Source organism: Colletes latitarsis, chromosome 3 (genome assembly GCF_051014445.1).
Source record: "Colletes latitarsis isolate SP2378_abdomen chromosome 3, iyColLati1, whole genome shotgun sequence".
NCBI classification, from domain to species: domain Eukaryota; kingdom Metazoa; phylum Arthropoda; class Insecta; order Hymenoptera; family Colletidae; genus Colletes; species Colletes latitarsis.
The window spans coordinates 12,952,534-12,967,976 of NC_135136.1; positions in this window are offsets into that span (position 1 = coordinate 12,952,534).

Here is a 15,443-nt window from a genome sequence, read left to right on the forward strand (position 1 = left end):
TTCGCATACTTGTTGGTCAGGTCCTGGGTTTTTTCTGGTTTGGATCCCGTCGTAATGTGGTTCCACACCGAAGCAGTCAATTAAACCTGGTTGCGATTAATATTTTAGACGACAACGCCGGTTATGGCTCGGTTAGGTCAGGGATTTGCCCTCATCTGGCTCGTACTTTCGCATTTTTCGCATACTTGTTGGCCAGATCCTGGCCTTTTTCTGGCTTGGACCACGTAGTAATGTGGTATCACACTGAAACAGTCAATTAAACCTGGCTCCGATTAATATTTTAGAGGATAACGCCGGTTATGGCTGGGTTAGGTCTGGTATTTGCCCTCATCTGGCTCGTACCTTCGCATTTTTCGCTTACTTGTTGGCCAGATCCTGGCCTTTTTCTGGCTTGGACCACGTAGTAATGAGGTACCACACTGAAACAGTCGATAAAACCTGGTATCGATTAATATTTTAGAGGATAACGCTGGTTATGTCTGGGTTAGGTCTGGTATTTGCAACCATCTGGCTCATGCTTTCGCGTTTTTCGCATACTTGTTGACCAGATCCTGGCCTTTTTCTGGCTAGGACCACGTAGTAATGTGGTACCACACTGAAACAGTCAATTAAACCTGGTTGCGATTAATATTTTAGAGGACAACGCCGGTTATCTCTCGGTTAGGTCTGGGATTTGTCCTCATCTGGCGCATACTTTCGCATTTCTCGCTTACTTGTTGGCAAGATCCTCGGCTTTTTTTGGTTTGGGTCACGTAGTAATGTGGTACCACACTGAAACAGTCAATTAAACCTGGCTCCGATTAATATTTTAGAGGATAACGCTGGTTATGTCTGGGTTAGTTCTGGTATTTGCAATCATCTGGCTCGTACTTTCGCATTTATCGCATACTTGTTGGCCAGATCCTGGCGTTTTTCTGGTTTGGATCACGTAGTAATGCGGTACCACACCGGAACAGTCAATTAAACCTGGTTCCGATTAATATTTTAGAAGATAACGCTGGTTATATCTGGGTTAGTTCTGGTATTTGCAATCGTCTGGCTCATACTTTCGCAATTTTCGCGTACTTGTTGGCCAGATCTTGGGTTTTTTGTGGTTTGGATCCCGTCGTAATGTGGTTCCACACCGAAGCAGCCAATTATACCTGGTTGCGATGAATATTTTGGAGGATGACGCTGGTTATGTTTGGGTTAGTTCTGGTATTTGCAATCATCTGGCTCGTACTTTCGCATTTTTCGCATACCTGTTGGCAAGATTCTGGGCTTTTTTTAGTTTGCATCACGTAGTAATGTGGTACCACACTGAAACAGTCAATTAAACCTGGTTCCGATTAATATTTTAGAGGATAACGCCGGTTATGTCTGGGTTAGGTCTGGTATTTGCCCTCATCTGGTTCGTACTTTCGCATTTTTCGAATACTTGTTGGCCAGATCCTGGCCTTTTTCTGGTTTGGATCACGTAGTAATGCGGTACCACACCGAAACAGATCTTGGGTTTTTTGTGGTTTGGAACCCGTCGTAATGTGGTTCCACACCGAAGCAGTCAATTATACCTGGTTGCGATGAATATTTTGGAGGATAACCCTGGTCATGATTGGGTTAGTTCTGGTATTTGCAATCATCTGGCTCGTTCTTTCGCATTTTTCGCATACTTGTTGGCAAGATCCTGAGCTTTTTTTGGTTTGGATCACGTAGTAATGTGGTACCACACTGAAACAGTCAATTAAACCAGGTCCCGATTAATATTTTAGAGGATAACGCCGGTTATGTCTGGGTTATGTCTGGTATTTGCCCTCATCTGGCTCGTACTTTCGCATTTATCGCATACTTGGTGGCCATATCCTGGCGTTTTTCTGGTTTGGATCACGTAGTAATGCGGTACCACACCGAAACAGTCAATTAAACCTGGTAGCGATTAATATTTTAGAGGATAACGCCGGTTATGTCTCGGTTAGGTCAGGGATTTGCCCCCATCTGGCTCGTACTTTCGCATTTATCGCATACTTGTTGGCCAGATCCTGGCCTTTTTCTGACTTGTATCACGTAGTAATTTGGTACCACACTGAAACAGTCAATCAAACCTGGTTCCGATTAATTTTTTAGAGGATAACGCCGGTTATGGCTGGGTTAGGTCTGGGATTTGCCGTCATCTTGCTCGTGCTTTCATATTTTTCGCATACTTGTTGGTCAGGTCCTGGGTTTTTTCTGGTTTGGATCCCGTCGTAATGTGGTTCCACACCGAAGCAGTCAATTAAACCTGGTTGCGATTAATATTTTAGACGACAACGCCGGTTATGGCTCGGTTAGGTCAGGGATTTGCCCTCATCTGGCTCGTACTTTCGCATTTTTCGCATACTTGTTGGCCAGATCCTGGCCTTTTTCTGGCTTGGACCACGTAGTAATGTGGTATCACACTGAAACAGTCAATTAAACCTGGCTCCGATTAATATTTTAGAGGATAACGCCGGTTATGGCTGGGTTAGGTCTGGTATTTGCCCTCATCTGGCTCGTACCTTCGCATTTTTCGCTTACTTGTTGGCCAGATCCTGGCCTTTTTCTGGCTTGGACCACGTAGTAATGAGGTACCACACTGAAACAGTCGATAAAACCTGGTATCGATTAATATTTTAGAGGATAACGCTGGTTATGTCTGGGTTAGGTCTGGTATTTGCAACCATCTGGCTCATACTTTCGCAATTTTCGCGTACTTGTTGGCCAGATCTTGGGTTTTTTGTGGTTTGGATCCCGTCGTAATGTGGTTCCACACCGAAGCAGCCAATTATACCTGGTTGCGATGAATATTTTGGAGGATAACCCTGGTTATGATTGGGCTAGTTCTGGTATTTGCAATCATCTGGCTCGTACTTTCGTTTTTTTCGCATTCTTGTTGACCAGATCCTGGCCTTTTCCTGGCTTTGACCACGTAGTAATGTGGTATCACACTGAAACAGTCAATAAAACCTGGTTGCGATTAATATTTTAGAGGATAACGCCGGTTATGTCTGGGTTAGGTCTGGTATGTGCCCTCATCTGTCTCGTACTTTCGCATTTTTCGCATACATATAGGCAAGATCCTGGCCTTTTTCTGGTTTGGATCACGTAGTAATGCGGTACCACACCGAAACAGTCAATTAAACCTGGTTGCGATTAATATTTTAGAGGATAACGCCGGTTATCACTCGGTTAGGTCTGGGATTTGTCCTCATCTGGCTCATACTTTCGCATTTCTCGCTTACTTGTTGGCAAGATCCTCGGCTTTTTTTGGTTTGGATCACGTAGTAATGTGGTACCACACTGAAACAGTCAATTTAACCTGGTTCCGATTAATATTTTAGAGGATAACGCCGGTTATGTCTCGGTTAGGTCAGGGATTTGCCCTCATCTGGCTCGTACTTTCGCATTTATCGCATACTTGTTGGCCAGATCCTGGCCTTTTTCTGGCTTGTATCACGTAGTAATTTGGTACCACACTGAAACAGTCAATTAAACCTGGTTCCGATTAATATTTTAGAGGATAACGCCGGTTATGTCTGTGTTAGGTCTGGTATTTGCCCTCATCTGGTTCGTACTTTCGCATTTTTCGCATACTTGTTGGCCAGATCCTGGCCTTTTTCTGGTTTGGATCACGTAGTAATGCGGTACCACACCGAAACAGTCAATTAAACCTGGTAGCGATTAATATTTTAGAGGATAACGCCGGTTATGACTCGGTTAGGTCTGGGATTTGCCCTCATCTGGCTCGTACTTTCGCATTTTTCGCATACTTGTTGGCAAGATCCTGAGCTTTTTTTGGTTTGGATCACGTAGTAATGTGGTACCACACTGAAACAGTCAATTAAACCTGGTTCCGATTAATATTTTAGAGGATAACGCCGGTTATGTCTGTGTTAGGTCTGGTATTTGCCCTCATCTGGCTCATACTTTCGCGTTTTTCGCATACTTGTTGACCAGATCCTGGCCTTTTTCTGGCTAGGACCACGTAGTAATGTGGTACCACACTGAAACAGTCAATTAAACCTGGTTGCGATTAATATTTTAGAGGACAACGCCGGTTATGTCACGGGTAGATCTGGGATTTGCCGTCATCTGGCTCGTATTTTCGCATTTTTCGCATACTTGTTGACCAGATCCTGGCCTTTTCCTGGCTTTGACCACGTAGTAATGTGGTATCACACTGAAACAGTCAATTAAACCTGGTTGCGATTAATATTTTAGAGGATAACGCCGGTTATGTCTGGGTTAGGTCTGGTATGTGCCCTCATCTGGCTCGTACTTTCGCATTTTTCGCATACATATAGGCAAGATCCTGGCCTTTTTCTGGTTTGGATCACGTAGTAATGCGGTACCACACCGAAACAGTCAATTAAACCTGGTTGCGATTAATATTTTAGAGGATAACGCCGGTTATCTCTCGGTTAGGACTGGGATTTGTCCTCATCTGGCGCATACTTTCGCATTTCTCGCTTACTTGTTGGCAAGATCCTCGGCTTTTTTTGGTTTGGGTCGCGTAGTAATGTGGTACCACACTGAAACAGTCAATTAAACCTGGCTCCGATTAATATTTTAGAGGATAACGCTGGTTATGTCTGGGTTAGTTCTGGTATTTGCAATCATCTGGCTCGTACTTTCGCATTTTTCGCATACTTGTTGGCAAGATTCTGGGCTTTTTTTAGTTTGGATCACGTAGTAATGTGGTACCACACTGAAACAGTCAATTAAACCTGGTTCCGATTAATATTTTAGAGGATAACGCCGGTTATGTCTGGGTTAGGTCTGGTATTTGCCCTCATCTGGTTCGTACTTTCGCATTTTTCGCATACTTGTTGGCCAGATCCTGGCCTTTTTCTGGTTTGTATCACGTAGTAATGCGGTACCACACCGAAACAGTCAATTAAACCTGGTAGCGATTAATATTTTAGAGGATAACGCCGGTTATGACTCGGTTAGGTCTGGGATTTGCCCTCATCTGGCCCGTACTTTCGCATTTTTCGCATACTTGTTGGCCAGATCCTGGCGTTTTTCTGGTTTGGATCACGTAGTAATGCGGTACCACACCGGAACAGTCAATTAAACCTGCTTCCGATTAATATTTTAGAGGATAACGCCGGTTATGTCTGGGTTATGTCTGGTGTTTGCCCTCATCTGGCTCGTACTTTCGCATTTTTCGCATACATGTAGGCAAGATCCTGGCCTTTTTCTGATTTGGATCACGTAGTAATGCGGTACCACACCGTAACAGTCAATTAAACCTGGTAGCGATTAATATTTTAGAGGATAACGCCGGTTATGTCTCGGTTAGGTCAGGGATTTGCCCTCATCTGGCTCGTACTTTCGCATTTATCGCATACTTGTTGGCCAGATCCTGGCGTTTTTCTGGTTTGGATCACGTAGTAATGCGGTACCACACCGGAACAGTCAATTAAACCTGGTTCCGATTAATATTTTAGAAGATAACGCTGGTTATATCTGGGTTAGTTCTGGTATTTGCAATCGTCTGGCTCATACTTTCGCAATTTTCGCGTACTTGTTGGCCAGATCTTGGGTTTTTTGTGGTTTGGATCCCGTCGTAATGTGGTTCCACACCGAAGCAGCCAATTATACTTGGTTGCGATGAATATTTTGGAGGATAACCCTGGTTATGATTGGGTTAGTTCTGGTATTTGCAATCATCTGGCTCGTACTTTCGTTTTTTTCGCATACTTGTTGACCAGATCCTGGCCTTTTCCTGGCTTTGACCACGTAGTAATGTGGTATCACACTGAAACAGTCAATTAAACCTGGTTGCGATTAATATTTTAGAGGATAACGTCGGTTATGTCTGGGTTAGGTCTGGTATGTGCCCTCATCTGTCTCGTACTTTCGCATTTTTCGCATACATATAGGCAAGATCCTGGCCTTTTTCTGGTTTGGATCACGTAGTAATGCGGTACCACACCGAAACAGTCAATTAAACCTGGTTGCGATTAATATTTTAGAGGATAACGCCGGTTATCTCTCGGTTAGGTCTGGGATTTGTCCTCATCTGGCTCATACTTTCGCATTTCTCGCTTACTTGTTGGCAAGATCCTCGGCTTTTTTTGGTTTGGATCACGTAGTAATGTGGTACCACACTGAAACAGTCAATTTAACCTGGTTCCGATTAATATTTTAGAGGATAACGCCGGTTATGTCTCGGTTAGGTCAGGGATTTGCCCTCATCTGGCTCGTACTTTCGCATTTATCGCATACTTGTTGGCCAGATCCTGGCCTTTTTCTGGCTTGTATCACGTAGTAATTTGGTACCACACTGAAACAGTCAATCAAACCTGGTTGCGATTAATATTTTAGAGGATAACGCCGGTTATGTCTGGGTTAGGTCTGGTATGTGCCCTCATCTGGCTCGTACTTTCGCATTTCTCGCTTACTTGTTGGCAAGATCCTCGGCTTTTTTTGGTTTGGATCACGTAGTAATGTGGTACCACACTGAAACAGTCAATTAAACCTGGTTCCGATTAATATTTTAGAGGATAACGCTGGTTATGTCTGGGTTAGTTCTGGTATTTGCAATCATCTGGCTCATACTTTTGCAATTTTCGCGTACTTGTTGGCCAGATCTTGGGTTTTTTGTGGTTTGGATCCCGTCGTAATCTGGTTCCACACCGAAGCAGTCAATCGAACCTGGTTCGGATGAATATTTTGGAGGATGACGCTGGTTATGTTTGGGTTAGTTCTGGTATTTGCAATCATCTGGCTCGTACTTTCGCATTTTTCGCATACCTGTTGGCAAGATTCTGGGCTTTTTTTAGTTTGGATCACGTAGTAATGTGGTACCACACTGAAACAGTCAATTAAACCTGGTTCCGATTAATATTTTAGAGGATAACGCCGGTTATGTCTGGGTTAGGTCTGGTATTTGCCCTCATCTGGTTCGTACTTTCGCATTTTTCGAATACTTGTTGGCCAGATCCTGGCCTTTTTCTGGTTTGGATCACGTAGTAATGCGGTACCACACCGAAACAGTCAATTAAACCTGGTAGCGATTAATATTTTAGAGGATAACGCCGGTTATGTCTCGGGTAGGTCTGGGATTTGCCCTCATCTGGCCCGTACTTTCGCATTTTTCGCATACTTGTTGGCCAGATCCTGGCCTTTTTCTGGTTTGGATCACGTAGTAATGCGGTACCACACCGGAACAGTCAATTAAACCTGGTTCCGATTAATATTTTAGAAGATAACGCTGGTTATATCTGGGTTAGTTCCGGTATTTGCAATCGTCTGGCTCATACTTTCGCAATTTTCGCGTACTTGTTGGCCAGATCTTGGGTTTTTTGTGGTTTGGCTCCCGTCGTAATGTGGTTCCACACCGAAGCAGTCAATTATACCTGGTTGCGATGAATATTTTGGAGGATAACCCTGGTTATGATTGGGTTAGTTCTGGTATTTGCAATCATCTGGCTCGTTCTTTCGCATTTTTCGCATACTTGTTGGCAAGATCCTGAGCTTTTTTTGGTTTGGATCACGTAGTAATGTGGTACCACACTGAAACAGTCAATTAAACCAGGTCCCGATTAATATTTTAGAGGATAACGCCGGTTATGTCTGGGTTATGTCTGGTATTTGCCCTCATCTGGCTCGTACTTTCGCATTTTTCGCATACATGTAGGCTTGATCCTGGCCTTTTTCTGGTTTGGATCACGTAGTAATGCGGTACCACACCGAAACAGTCAATTAAACCTGGTAGCGATTAATATTTTAGAGGATAACGCCGGTTATGTCTCGGTTAGGTCAGGGATTTGCCCTCATCTGGCTCGTACTTTCGCATTTATCGCATACTTGTTGGCCAGATCCTGGCCTTTTTCTGACTTGTATCACGTAGTAATTTGGTACCACACTGAAACAGTCAATCAAACCTGGTTCCGATTAATTTTTTAGAGGATAACGCCGGTTATGGCTGGGTTAGGTCTGGGATTTGCCGTCACCTTGCTCGTGCTTTCATATTTTTCGCATACTTGTTGGTCAGGTCCTGGGTTTTTTCTGGTTTGGATCCCGTCGTAATGAGGTTCCACACCGAAGCAGTCAATTAAACCTGGTTGCGATTAACATTTTAGACGACAACGCCGGTTATGGCTCGGTTAGGTCAGGGATTTGCCCTCATCTGGCTCGTACTTTCGCATTTTTCGCATACTTGTTGGCCAGATCCTGGCCTTTTTCTGGCTTGGACCACGTAGTAATGTGGTATCACACTGAAACAGTCAATTAAACCTGGCTCCGATTAATATTTTAGAGGATAACGCCGGTTATGGCTGGGTTAGGTCTGGTATTTGCCCTCATCTGGCTCGTACCTTCGCATTTTTCGCTTACTTGTTGGCCAGATCCTGGCCTTTTTCTGGCTTGGACCACGTAGTAATGAGGTACCACACTGAAACAGTCGATAAAACCTGGTATCGATTAATATTTTAGAGGATAACGCTGGTTATGTCTGGGTTAGGTCTGGTATTTGCAACCATCTGGCTCATACTTTCGCGTTTTTCGCATACTTGTTGACCAGATCCTGGCCTTTTTCTGGCTAGGACCACGTAGTAATGTGGTACCACACTGAAACAGTCAATTAAACCTGGTTGCGATTAATATTTTAGAGGACAACGCCGGTTATGTCACGGGTAGATCTGGGATTTGCCGTCATCTGGCTCGTATTTTCGCATTTTTCGCATACTTGTTGACCAGATCCTGGCCTTTTCCTGGCTTTGACCACGTAGTAATGTGGTATCACACTGAAACAGTCAATTAAACCTGGTTGCGATTAATATTTTAGAGGATAACGCCGGTTATGTCTGGGTTAGGTCTGCTATGTGCCCTCATCTGGCTCGTACTTTCGCATTTTTCGCATACATATAGGCAAGATCCTGGCCTTTTTCTGGTTTGGATCACGTAGTAATGCGGTACCACACCGAAACAGTCAATTAAACGTGGTTGCGATTAATATTTTAGAGGATAACGCCGGTTATCTCTCGGTTAGGTCTGGGATTTGTCCTCATCTGGCTCATACTTTCCCATTTCTCGCTTACTTGTTGGCAAGATCCTCGGCTTTTTTTGGTTTGGGTCACGTAGTAATGTGGTACCGCACTGAAACAGTCAATTAAACCTGGCTCCGATTAATATTTTAGAGGATAACGCTGGTTATGTCTGGGTTAGTTCTGGTATTTGCAATCATCTGGCTCGTACTTTCGCATTTTTCGCATACTTGTTGGCAAGATTCTGGGCTTTTTTTAGTTTGGATCACGTAGTAATGTGGTACCACACTGAAACAGTCAATTAAACCTGGTTCCGATTAATATTTTAGAGGATAACGCCGGTTATGTCTGGGTTAGGTCTGGTATTTGCCCTCATCTGGTTCGTACTTTCGCATTTTTCGCATACTTGTTGGCCAGATCCTGGCCTTTTTCTGGTTTGGATCACGTAGTAATGCGGTACCACACCGAAACAGTCAATTAAACCTGGTAGCGATTAATATTTTAGAGGATAACGCCGGTTATGTCTCGGTTAGGTCTGGGATTTGCCCTCATCTGGCCCGTACTTTCGCATTATTCGCATACTTGTTGGCCAGATCCTGGCGTTTTTCTGGTTTGGATCACGTAGTAATGCGGTACCACACCGGAACAGTCAATTAAACCTGGTTCCGATTAATATTTTAGAGGATAACGCCGGTTATGTCTGGGTTATGTCTGGTGTTTGCCCTCATCTGGCTCGTACTTTCGCATTTTTCGCATACATGTAGGCAAGATCCTGGCCTTTTTCTGGTTTGGATCACGTAGTAATGCGGTACCACACCGAAACAGTCAATTAAACCTGGTAGCGATTAATATTTTAGAGGATAACGCCGGTTATGTCTCGGTTAGGTCAGGGATTTGCCCTCATCTGGCTCGTACTTTCGCATTTATCGCATACTTGTTGGCCAGATCCTGGCCTTTTTCTGGCTTGTATCACGTAGTAATTTGGTACCACACTGAAACAGTCAATCAAACCTGGTTCCGATTAATTTTTTAGAGGATAACGCCGGTTATGGCTGGGTTAGGTCTGGGATTTGCCGTCATCTTGCTCGTGCTTTCGTATTTTTCGCATACTTGTTGGTTAGATCCTGGGTTTTTTCTGGTTTGGATCCCGTCGTAATGTGGTTCCACACCGAAGCAGTCAATTAAACCTGGTTGCGATTAATATTTTAGACGACAACGCCGGTTATGGCTCGGTTAGGTCAGGGATTTGCCCTCATCTGGCTCGTACTTTCGCATTTTTCGCATACTTGTTGGCCAGATCCTGGCCTTTTTCTGGCTTGGACCACGTAGTAATGTGGTATCACACTGAAACAGTCAATTAAACCTGGTTGCGATTAATATTTTAGAGGATAACGCCGGTTATCTCTCGGTTAGGTCTGGGATTTGTCCTCATCTGGCTCATACTTTCGCATTTCTCGCTTACTTGTTGGCAAGATCCGCGGCTTTCTTTGGTTTGGATCACGTAGTAATGTGGAACCACACTGAAACAGTCAATTAAACCTGGTTCCGATTAATATTTTAGAGGATAACGCTGGTTATGTCTGGGTTAGTTCTGGTATTTGCAATCATCTGGCTCATACTTTTGCAATTTTCGCGTACTTGTTGGCCAGATCTTGGGTTTTTTGTGGTTTGGATCCCGTCGTAATCTGGTTCCACACCGAAGCAGTCAATCGAACCTGGTTCCGATTAATATTTTAGAGGATAACGCCGGTTATGTCTGGGTTAGGTCTGGTATTTGCCCTCATCTGGTTCGTACTTTCGCATTTTTCGCATACTTGTTTGCCAGATCCTGGCCTTTTTCTGGTTTGGATCACGTGGTAATGCGGTACCACACCGAAACAGTCAATTAAACCTGGTAGCGATTAATATTTTAGAGGATAACGCCGGTTATGTCTCGGTTAGGTCTGGGATTTGCCCTCATCTGGCCCGTACTTTCGCATTTTTCGCATACTTGTTGGCCAGATCCTGGCGTTTTTCTGGTTTGGATCACGTAGTAATGCGGTACCACACCGGAACAGTCAATTAAACCTGGTTCCGATTAATATTTTAGAGGATAACGCCGGTTATGTCTGGGTTATGTCTGGTATTTGCCCTCATCTGGCTCGCACTTTCGCATTTTTCGCATACATGTAGGCAAGATCCTTGTCTTTTTCTGGTTTGGATCACGTAGTAATGCGGTACCACACCGAAACAGTCAATTAAACCTGGTAGCGATTAATATTTTAGAGGATAACGCCGGTTATGTCTCGGTTAGGTCAGGGATTTGCCCTCATCTGGCTCGTACTTTCGCATTTATCGCATACTTGTTGGCCAGATCCTGGCCTTTTTCTGGCTTGTATCACGTAGTAATTTGGTACCACACTGAAACAGTCAATCAAACCTGGTTCCGATTAATTTTTTAGAGGATAACGCCGGTTATGGCTGGGTTAGGTCTGGGATTTGCCGTCATCTTGCTCGTGCTTTCGTATTTTTCGCATACTTGTTGGTCAGATCCTGGGTTTTTTCTGGTTTGGATCCCGTCGTAATGTGGTTCCACACCGAAGCAGTCAATTAAACCTGGTTGCGATTAATATTTTAGACGACAACGCCGGTTATGGCTCGGTTAGGTCAGGGATTTGCCCTCATCTGGCTCGTACTTTCGCATTTTTCGCATACTTGTTGGCCAGATCCTGGCCTTTTTCTGGCTTGGACCACGTAGTAATGTGGTATCACACTGAAACAGTCAATTAAACCTGGTTGCGATTAATATTTTAGAGGATAACGCCGGTTATCTCTCGGTTAGGTCTGGGATTTGTCCTCATCTGGCTCATACTTTCGCATTTCTCGCTTACTTGTTGGCAAGATCCTCGGCTTTTTTTGGTTTGGATCACGTAGTATTGAGGTACCACACTGAAACAGTCGATAAAACCTGGTACCGATTAATATTTTAGAGGATAACGCTGGTTATGTCTGGGTTAGGTCTGGTATTTGCAACCATCTGGCTCATACTTTCGCGTTTTTCGCATACTTGTTGTCCAGATCCTGGCCTTTTTCTGGCTAGGACCACGTAGTAATGTGGTATCACACAGAAACAGTCAATTAAACCTGTTTGCGATTAATATTTTAGAGGACAACGCCGGTTATGTCACGGGTAGGTCTGGGATTTGCCGTCTTCTGGCTCGTATTTTCGTTTTTTTCGCATACTTGTTGACCAGATCCTGGCCTTTTCCTGGCTTTGACCACGTAGTAATGTGGTATCTCACTGAAACAGTCAATTAAACCTGGTTGCGATTAATATTTTAGAGGATAACGCCGGTTATGTCTGGGTTAGGTCTGGTATGTGCCCTCATCTGGCTCGTACTTTCGCATTTTTCGCATACATATAGGCAAGATCCTGGCCTTTTTCTGGCTTGGACCACGTAGTAATGAGGTACCACACTGAAACAGTCAATTAAACCTGGTTCCGATTAATATTTTAGAGGATAACGCTGGTTATGTCTGGGTTAGTTCTGGTATTTGCAATCATCTGGCTCATACTTTCGCAATTTTCGCACACTTTTTGGCAAGATCCTGGGTTTTTTTTGGTTTGGATCACGTAGTAATGTGGTACCACACTGAAACAGTCAATTAAACCTGGTTCCGATTAATATTTTAGAGGATAACGCTGATTATGTCTTGGTTAGTTCTGGTATTTGCAATTATCTGGCTCATACTATCGCGTTTTTCGCATACTTCTTGGCCAGATCCTGGCCTTTTTCTAGCTTGGATCACGTTGTAATGTGGTACCACACTGAAACAGTCAATAAAAGCTGGTTCCGATTAGTATTTTAGAGGATAACGCTGGTTATGTCTGGGTTAGTTCTGGTATTTGCAATTATCTGGCTCATACTATCGCGTTTTTCGCATACTTCCTGGCCAGATCCTGGGTTTTTTCAGGTTTGGATCCCGTAGTAATGTGGTTCCACACCGAAACAGTCAATTAAACCTGGTCGCGATGAATATTTTAGAGGATAACGCCGGTTATGTCTGGGTTAGGTCTGGTATTTGCCCTCATCTGGCTCGTTCTTTCGCATTTTTCGCATACTTGTTGGCCAGATCCTGGCTTATTGTTGGTTTGGATCACGTAGTAATGCGGTACCACACCGAAACTGTCAAATAAACCTGGTTACGATTAACATTTTAGAGGATAACGCCGGTTATGTCTCGGTTAGGTCTGGGATTTGCCGTCATCTGGCTCGTATTTTCGCATTTTTCGCATACTTGTTGACCAGATCCTGGCCTTTTACTGGCTTTGACCACGTAGTAATGTGGTATCACACTGAAACAGTCAATCGAACCCGGTTCGGATGAATTCTTTGGAGGATGACGCTGGTTATGTTTGGGTTAGTTCTGGTATTTGCAATCATCTGGCTCGTACTTTCGTATTTTACGCAAACTTGTTGGCAAGATTCTGGGCTTTTTTTAGTTTCGATCACGTAGTAATGTGGTACCACACTGAAACAGTCGATTAAACCTGGTTCCGATTAATATTTTAGAGGATAACGCCGGTTATGTCTGGGTTAGGTCTGGTATTTGCCCTCATCTGGTTCGTACTTTCGCATTTTTCGCATACTTGTTGGCCAGATCCTGGCCTTTTTCTGGTTTGGATCACGTAGTAATGCGGTACCACACCGAAACAGTCAATTAAACCTGGTAGCGATTAATATTTTAGAGGATAATGCCGGTTATGTCGGGGTTAGGTCTGGTATTTGCCCTCATCTGGCTCGTACTTTCGCATTTTTCGCATACTTGTTGGCCAGATCCTGGCCTTTTTCTGGTTTGGATCCCGTCGTAATGTGGTTCCACACCGAAGCAGTCAATTATACCTGGTTGCGATGAATATTTTGGAGGATAACCCTGGTTATGATTGGGTTAGTTCTGGTATTTGCAATCATCTGGCTCGTACTTTCGCATTTTTCGCATACTTGTTGGCAAGATCCTGAGCTTTTTTTGGTTTGGATCACGTAGTAATGTGGTACCACACTGAAACAGTCAATTAAACCTGGTCCCGATTAATATTTTAGAGGATAACGCCGGTTATGTCTGGGTTAGGTCTGGTATTTGCCCTCATCTGGCTCGTACTTTCGCATTTTTCGCATACTTGTTGGCCAGATCCTGGCCTTTTTCTGGTTTGGATCCCGTCGTAATGTGGTTCCACACCGAAGCAGTCAATTATACCTGGTTGCGATGAATATTTTGGAGGATAACCCTGGTTATGATTGGGTTAGTTCTGGTATTTGCTATCATCTGGCTCGTACTTTCGCATTTTTCGCATACTTGTTGGCCAGATCCTGGCTTTTTTCTGGCTTGGACCACGTAGTAATGTGGTATCACACTGAAACAGTCAATTAAACCTGGCTCCGATTAATATTTTAGAGGATAACGCCGGTTATGGCTGGGTTAGGTCTGGTATTTGCCCTCATCTGGCTCGTACCTTCGCATTTTTCGCTTACTTGTTGGCCAGATCCTGGCCTTTTTCTGGCTTGGACCACGTAGTAATGAGGTACCACACTGAAACAGTCGATAAAACCTGGTACCGATTAATATTTTAGAGGATAACGCTGGTTATGTCTGGGTTAGGTCTGGTATTTGCAACCATCTGGCTCATACTTTCGCGTTTTTCGCATACTTGTTGACCAGATCCTGGCCTTTTTCTGGCTAGGACCACGTAGTAATGTGGTATCACACTGAAACAGTCAATTGAACCTGGTTGCGATTAATATTTTAGACGACAACGCCGGTTATGGCACGGTTAGGTCAGGGATTTGCCCTCATCTGGCTCGTACTTTCGCATTTTTCGCATACTTGTTGGCCAGATCCTGGCCTTTTTCTGGCTTGGACCACGTAGTAATGTGGTATCACACTGAAACAGTCAATTAAACCTGGTTGCGATTAATATTTTAGAGGATAACGCCGGTTATCTCTCGGTTAGGTCTGGGATTTGTCCTCATCTGGCTCATACTTTCGCATTTCTCGCTTACTTGTTGGCAAGATCCTCGGCTTTTTTTGGTTTGGATCACGTAGTATTGAGGTACCACACTGAAACAGTCGATAAAACCTGGTACCGATTAATATTTTAGAGGATAACGCTGGTTATGTCTGGGTTAGGTCTGGTATTTGCAACCATCTGGCTCATACTTTCGCGTTTTTCGCATACTTGTTGTCCAGATCCTGGCCTTTTTCTGGCTAGGACCACGTAGTAATGTGGTATCACACAGAAACAGTCAATTAAACCTGTTTGCGATTAATATTTTAGAGGACAACGCCGTTTATGTCACGGGTAGGTCTGGGATTTGCCGTCTTCTGGCTCGTATTTTCGTTTTTTTCGCATACTTGTTGACCAGATCCTGGCCTTTTCCTGGCTTTGACCACGTAGTAATGTGGTATCTCACTGAAACA